General features: G+C 44.1%; 1 non-coding gene across 1 annotated transcript; it reads left to right on the forward strand.

The window, feature by feature from the left end:
• Positions 1-1,266: 1,266 nt before the first annotated feature.
• LOC115068963 lies at positions 1,267-1,323 on the forward strand. Its single transcript, XR_003848323.1, has one exon. It is a non-coding gene; the product is annotated as a U7 small nuclear RNA (small nuclear RNA).
• The last annotated feature ends 6,505 nt before the right edge of the window (positions 1,324-7,828 follow it).

Consider the following 7,828-nt stretch of genomic DNA (forward strand, 5'->3'; position numbering starts at 1 on the left):
AAAACCTTTTGAGCTCACTAGATAGTCTGATAGAATGCACCAGGAGGGGAAAGTAAGGACCATTCTGGTTGGTTGTGTCTGGGCTCCTGGACCACAGACATAGGGTTGGGAATTGATGGCAACGGGATTAGGGCTTCAGAACTTCAGTTCTGAAAGTATGAGGTACCCCCTGGGAGGGGAAATAAGATTTCAGCAGATGGAGAAGCAGTGCAGAAAGGGAACTGGGAACCAGACCTAATTCACTTTATGGTTTAATGAGATTCGGGCTTGGGCATGGCAACCATGTCGCCAGCTCACCCTAGGCACTCTCTTGGTCAAAGGCTAGCAGGGACCATCACAGCACTATTATGGCAGAATTACAGGGTCTTGAATGGCTGTGGCTGTGTGTCTAGAAAACTTTGATTTAAGTGCACTTTCTTTTTTCCTTTTTTTTCTTTCTGGCAAAAATATTAAAACATTTACTTCCAAATTTAGAACAGGCAGAGAAGCAGTCTAGTTGGCATTTTTCAAAAGCTACAAGATCAGAGGCACAGACGCCTCCCTGGGACGAAGCATTATAGTGAAACATGAATGACAGGGCCTGAGCAGATTACGGATTTACACGGGATTGGGTGTAGCTCCCGCTTGCAACAGACTGAGCCACATACAAGAGAGAGCAATACACATTTAAGCAAAAAATCTCCTACCTTCTTGTAAGGAATAATGCACATGGTATACGAATAAACTAGGCCACAAAAGGAGGCCTGACTAGAGGCTGCACCCGTGCTGTGGGGCCAGTGCACACAGCTCAGTGCCTGCACCGCAGGGTGCAGAAGGGCCACTGTTCACCGGACACTTTGAATTTGGGCTTTTCTTCAAACTGAGAGGGAACAGCAACAACCTGGGGAGGACTCTAACTCCATTCTCCTGATGATGCTGGTGTCTTTATCACAAAATGCAGAAGAGCCCCCTACTCCTCCACAACCCAAACTAGCAGTGCACAGAAAGATCAGAAAGAATCCTGTTGCCTTAAAAAGGTTGGTTAGCAGAGCTGGAGAGATGGCTCGGCGGTTAACACTGGTTGTTCTTGCAGAAGACCCGGGTTCGAATCCCAGCACCCACATGGCAGCTAACAACTGTCTGTAACTCCAGTTCCAGGGGATCCGATGGCCTCTTCTGTCCTCCACAGGCATTTCAGGACATGGGTGCACTTACCTACATGCAGGCAATGCACTCATATACATAAAGTAAAAATAATAAAATATATTTTTTAAAAACTTTGGTTAGCAGTGTTCCAGATCTTTTAGAATTTGCCTAGCAGGTTTTCTGACATAAAAGACTGGTTAGGCTTTATTTTTTGACTACTACAGAATATTATTTTGAAATTTTAAGTTACAATTAAATACGCACATCACAAAAATATAATTTGAACATTTTTTAACAAGCACATGTTCATCCTTCTCCTTGAGAAACTCCACCTATTAAATAGATCCCTATTCTTCCTGCTGTACAGCCCTTGATAACCACGATCTGCTTTCTTGCTGTCTGCATTTGACTATCCTGGTTCTCTTATCTAAGTGAATTGGTACAGTAGTTGTCCTTTCACATCTGGCTTCTTTCACTTGGCATCATGTCTTTAAGGTTCATTTATGTTGTTGCATGTCAGAATTACATTTATTTTAATGACCGAATCACATCCCACTGTATGTAAACGACATTTTATTTGTCCGTTCATCCACTGATAAACATAGCAGCATTTATAGATGATTCTTCAGGGACAGTGGCTGGGAAATTATGTGTCTCTTCAGAGAAGACAGGTCACAGATAAATTGTGTTCCTTCAAATTCAATGCCAGGTCCCCAGCACTGTGGAATGTGGCTATACCTGGAGATGTTGCCTGTAAAGAAATGACCGTGCCAAGTGAGGCCCTAGGCCTGTCTGACTCGTGTCCTTATGAGAGAGAATGAACAGGCAGATACACAGGGTGCAGAGGAAGGATCACATGCAGGCTAAGGAGAGGAGACCTCAGGAGAAAGGAAACCTGCCAGCCCTTGATCACCAACTTCATATCTCCAAACAGTGAGAAAAGAGATTTCTGTGGTGAAAGCCATTTAGCTGTGGGATTCTGTCTATCACGATAATTCACACTGAAGGAGACAACACTCATTAAGATAAATGTATGTCATTATCCTCTTCAAAAATCTTGTCATCTTCCTTTATATCCATACCTCTTCTTTATAAATATCATTTGTTTACATTTAAAACTAGTTTACCACTTTATTTCCCCCTCTATGAACTCAAGTTTTTCAAAGACCCCTATGACCAGGCTCTTAAACCAAAGCTGCTGCAGTCTTCTGTTTCTTTAAGTCACAGCTGGAATACTTTGATACTTTGGTCAAAAGGCTCTACTCTGAATGGGGCTCAGTTCACAGGCAAGCTCCATGGCAGCCTGCCTCTCTGCTTCCAGACAGAACAGGGGAAGGAGGGGGTCATGATGAAAAGCAGAATGTTATGGAGAAGAGAGCAAGAGTTAGGGAAGACAGTCTTGTGTCGTGGGGGAAAAGCACTGATTGGAATCAGGGACTGTGAACCATGCTGGGTACTTACCTTGGTGGAGACTTAATACTTGTCAGTCACTTTCCAAAAAACTTTTAATTACATTATTTTGTAAAGTTCCTTCAGAAGACAAGAAGGATTCAGAATAAGACTCATGGTCACTGTCATGACTGCAAGATCTATCTTTATCAGAGGTCCCTGTCTACAAACTCCACTGGGGAAAAAAACCTCAAAAAAGGCATTAAGTTGGAATGCAGTTTATTTTTCTAAAAAACAAAGTCTTCTTTCTCCTTGGACTGAGCTCTTTCTGGACAGGGTCTGTGCCATCATTAAACATTGAATGCAGTACTGGGTACCTTGCCACTTTTCTGGGTTGAACAAATGGCCTTCAGGCCCCACTAGCTTTTGGTCCTTCTGATCCCAGTGTCTGCTATGCTCTAAGTATAGAACCCAGTGTCTGTTATGCTCTGGGTGCTGAACCCAGTGTCTGCCATGCTCTAGGTGTTGAACTCAGTGTCTGCCATGCTCTGGGTGCTAAACCCAGTGTCTGCCGTGCTCTAGGTGTTGAATTCAGTGTCTGCTGTGCTCTGGGTGCTGAACCCAGTGTCTGCTATGCTCTGGGTGCTTTTCATTTCTGCCCCATTCCCACTTGATTTGTTCTCAATTTGTTATTCTCATGGTGAAGCTCAGATTTAGAGTAAAACTTTGGACCTGGCTAGAAGAGCTTCTATTTATACCACAGATATGAATTCGAATTTTTCAGGTAGGCTGGGGCTACAAAAAGTCAGTGAATTCAGGACTTGAGGAGATGGCTCTGTTGGTAAAATGCCTACCACACAAGCTGAGGCCCTGTACCAATGTGAAAGGCACGGCTGGATGGCATGTACTTGTAATGCCAGTACCGGGAAGACAGAAACAGGTTTCCTGAGGCTCGCTGGCCTGACACCCTTGCCTACTTGGCGAGCACCAGTGCAATGAGAGACCTGTCTCAAAAATCAAGGTGGGGGCTGGAGAGATGGATCAGTGGTTGAGAATGCTTCCTGTTCTTCCAGAGGATGTAAGTTCAGTTCCTAGCATCCACTCACAACTAGCTGTAACTCCAGTTCCAGAGGATTTGACTCCCTCTTCTGGCCTCCATGGGCATCCATACATATGTCACACACACACACACACACACACACACACAAAGTAAAATTTTAGCAAACAAACTCTGGCCTCCATGTGCATGTGCACAAATGTCCTGGAGTTCAGTGGCTGGTATGAAATGAAATAATCGAGTCACTGATCCCTTAGCGTACACTAAGCACTGTCAGCAGACCCAGGAATGATACCCTGACAAATGAAAAGTTTGGATTTCTCATCCTCAGAGAATCCCCGGAAGCCCTCCCTGCTCTAGCTGTCCACGGTGCAGGCTGGTGGGTCGGGGCTCCCCCTTTGTAGACACCAAAGCCCTCAGGAAATTCTGAACTGTGCCTGGACTAAGCAATCAGGCCTATTCAAAGTGATCTTTCTTTTTTGTTGGTAAGAAATGCCATATGCACAGATGACCCTTTTTGTCCCCATCAGGAACTATCTCATTCTTTATTAATGCCAAGAGAAGGGATTTCTAAGGGCCCCTGACATGTGAACGTCTAATTAGAAAACTTTCAAAGCTGACACCATGTGAAACACACTTTTTAAAAGAAAAGCAAAAAAAAAAAAAAAATCATTGTCCTGTTAAAACGATCCTCCAATAAAATAAACTTATTTGTGTATTCCACTTCAGTTCGACTAAGCCTGCTGCTCTCATCCAGGGAATCAAATGCTCAGATTCTCATCTGAAGAAGCAGCATGCCCTCACCCTCCTGAGAGCTCTTAGCAGAGGCTTCTCTGGCTCCTCCCATCTAACCAAGGAAACCAGGCTATGCTTTGAATAAGGTTTGCCCCCACCTAAATTCACACAGAGAGTTATTCCAGGCAGCAGCATTGGGAGATGTGGCCAAATGGGAAGGGTCTGGGTCTCAGGGGCAAGGCCCTCATCCAGAGAGTAAAGCCCTCTCACAGGAAAGAGAGGTTCTCTCTCTCAAAGTACTGGAGAGAGGTTCTCTCTCTCAAAGTACTGGATTGCTTACACCAAGAGCTTGCTGTTATAAAACAGGTACCTTGCGGGCTGGAGAGATGGCTCAGCAGTTAAGAACACTGACTGTTCTTGCAGAAGACCCCAGTTTGAATCCCAGCACCCACATGGCAGCTAACAACTGACCGTAACTCCAGTTCTAGGGGATCCGACAACCTCTGCTGTCCTCCGCAGGCATTGCATGACACAGGTGCACTTACCTACATGCAGGCATAACACTCATACACATAAAATAAAAATAAAAAAATATTTTTAAAAAAGCAGGTACCTTGTGTCTCATCTCTTCTGCACATGCCCACCCAATGCTCTCACTCTTTTCTGGAAAAGTGCTGTTTATTCCCTGAAGGAAAAGCCTGATAGTGGGGCTGGTGTGCAGGTAGATTACCCAGGAAATGATCAGGAGAGCAAGATAGCAAAAGCAGGAACACCTCCCTGTGGGATCTGGACTTGATTCTGCTGGGACCACCTGCAAAGCATGTGTCATATCTCCCAGAAATAGATCCATGTATCCATCAGCTCCTTCCCACCCATGAAAGGAAGCCTTAAGTAGTGTTAACTTCCTGATTTGTGGAGATGTTTGGGCCAGGCTGACTCTCCTCAGCATCTGTGGTACCCCAGGGTAGAAAGCAAAAAGTATGCAATTAGTTATCTGTGACTACAGAGTAAATCATCCCCAAAATGTGTGCTTTAAAACCATAAATAATTATTTCATAATTTGTGGGGGTCAGGAGTCAAAGAGCAGCTGCATAACTAAGGATCACTGGTGATTTGTAGTCAAGTTATGGACCCAGCTTCTCTACCCAGTGGCCTGACTAGGGCTGGAGGCTCTGCTTCCAGGATTGCTTGTAGGACTTCCCATAAGCCTGCCTGACTGTTCTTCCTGTACTCTCAAAGTCTAGCTTCTCCCAGAAAAAGCAATGAGAAAGAGAGAGAGAGAGAGGGAGAGAGAGAGAGAGAGAGAGAGAGAGAGAGAGAGAGACTTATGGGCTATCAACTTCTCAATGCTGTAACAAAATTCTTGACTAAAACAACTTACAGAAAGAAGTTGGCAAGTACAGCCTACCATGGCGGGGAGGCACAGGGCTACTAGTTACGCTGCACTCATAGTGAGGAAGCAGAGAAATGGATGTCGGGACTCAGTTCACTTTCTCCACTTTACTCAAACAAGGCCCCCAAGACCATTGAATGGTGCTACCATTGAGGACATCCCACTTCAATTAACACAACCCCCACCCCAGACATGCCCAGAGGTTTGTTTCCATGGTCAGTCTAAATCCTGTCAAGTTGGCCATCAAAATGAACCATCCCAGAAACCATCATGTAGGCTGACTACCACATGAGTAAGTACTTAGGGGTGCTGTCAACAGAAATTGTACAAAAACCCCACTCAGAACCGTGTGCACCAGCACAGCAAAAATAATACACAAGGCCCTGAGATCTAGACCATGACATCTGGAAAGATGCGCACTGAATATGCATCCTTCATGCCTCCCACCACGTGCACCTAATCATTTCCTTGGTTCCATTTCCTTGGTTGAATCCAGGAAAGTGCTCAATTTAACAAAGACTTCAGACAATGCCAATGTGTAAAGCTGATATAGAATTTTGCAGTTGCAACAGTTGATCTGACAAGGGCACACACCGTGGACAGAGTAAGTCATTTAGAAACTTTATTTCTTGGTTTTCCTTTACTCCCAGAATACAGCACACAGGCTACAGATGTCAACATAAACTACCTGACTTTTAACAAGGGACAGGACAGATTAGAGATTCCAGTTTATGGAACAGGGTAAGACATAACTCTGAAGAAAACCCATCTGTGTTACCATAAGAAAAGACTCACAGGACAGGAGAGATAATTCTTGCAGAGGACCCAAGTTTGATTCCCAGCACCCACATGGCAGTTAATAACTGTCCATAACTCTAGTTCCAGGGAAATCTGATGCACTCTTCTGACTTACACAGGTATTGCATGACACGGGTGCACTTACATACATGCAAGACATACACTCATGCACATAAAATAAAAAGTAGATAAAAAATTTTAAAAAAGATTCATTTTGGCTTATGTCTATTTAACATTTCAACAGACTTCTTCAGATGATCAGGTAGGTGGTGAATATATGCCCAAAGTTATGACTGTTTGAAATACAAGTCATTTGGATAGGTGCACTAAAAACTATTTCCACTCACAGAGCAGGCTAAAAGCTCCTTGGTCTCAAGGACAACTGATTACCCATCCAACATCTTCTTCCTCCTTTTACTTATTAACAAACCCCAAATTAATGCCCATTTTAAAAATATTCCCTTCTTGGGGCTGAAGAGATGGCTCACTGGTTAAGAGCTCTGGCTGTTCTTGCAGAAGACCCGGGTTCACTTCCCAGCACCCACATGGCAGCTAACAACTGACCTAACTCCAGTTCTAGGGGATCCAATGCCCTCTACTGACCTCTGCAGGCATTGCACAACATGAGTGCACTTACCCACATGCAGGATTAAAAAAAAAAAAAAAGAAAAAAGAATTCCCTTCTTCTCTGGTAGCTTGGAATGATCAAGAACAACTAATTACCCACCCAATATCCTTTTCCTCCTTTCCTTATTAACAAACCCCAAATTTAATGCCCAGCCTAAAAATAGTCTCCTCTTCTCTGACAGCTTGGAATGTCATGTGACACTGTCCTAACCAATAAGTTTGTGAAGTTCGAGGGTGATTCCTGGGACTCTGCTTCCAGAAACACACACACACACACACACACACACACACACACAGAAAGCTATTGTTGGGTCTAAAGAACATGCTGCTCAAGTTATATGCTCCTCCCTCTCTCTTTTATAATTCTCTCTCCTTTTTAAAGCATTTTTTGGTCTTTTTTGAGACAGGGTCTTCCTGTAACTCCAGCTGTCCTGGAACTCACTATGTAGACCAGGCTGGCCTTGAACTCACAGAGATCTGCCTGCCTCTGCCTCCTGAGTGCTGGGATTAAAGGTGTGTGCCACCACACCCGGCCAGCATTTTAAAATTTTTATTTCTTTTTTTTAAATGTGTATGTGTGTATTGCCTACATGTAGGTAAGTGCACCCATGTCATGCAATGCCCCGCAGAGGACAGAAGAGGGCTTTGGCTCATCTGGAGTTACAGATGGTCGTTAGCTGTCATATTGGTGCTGAGATTTGAAC

Source organism: Nannospalax galili, unplaced genomic scaffold (assembly GCF_000622305.1).
Source record: "Nannospalax galili isolate Female #2095 unplaced genomic scaffold, S.galili_v1.0 scaffold829, whole genome shotgun sequence".
Classification (NCBI taxonomy): Eukaryota; Metazoa; Chordata; class Mammalia; order Rodentia; family Spalacidae; genus Nannospalax; species Nannospalax galili.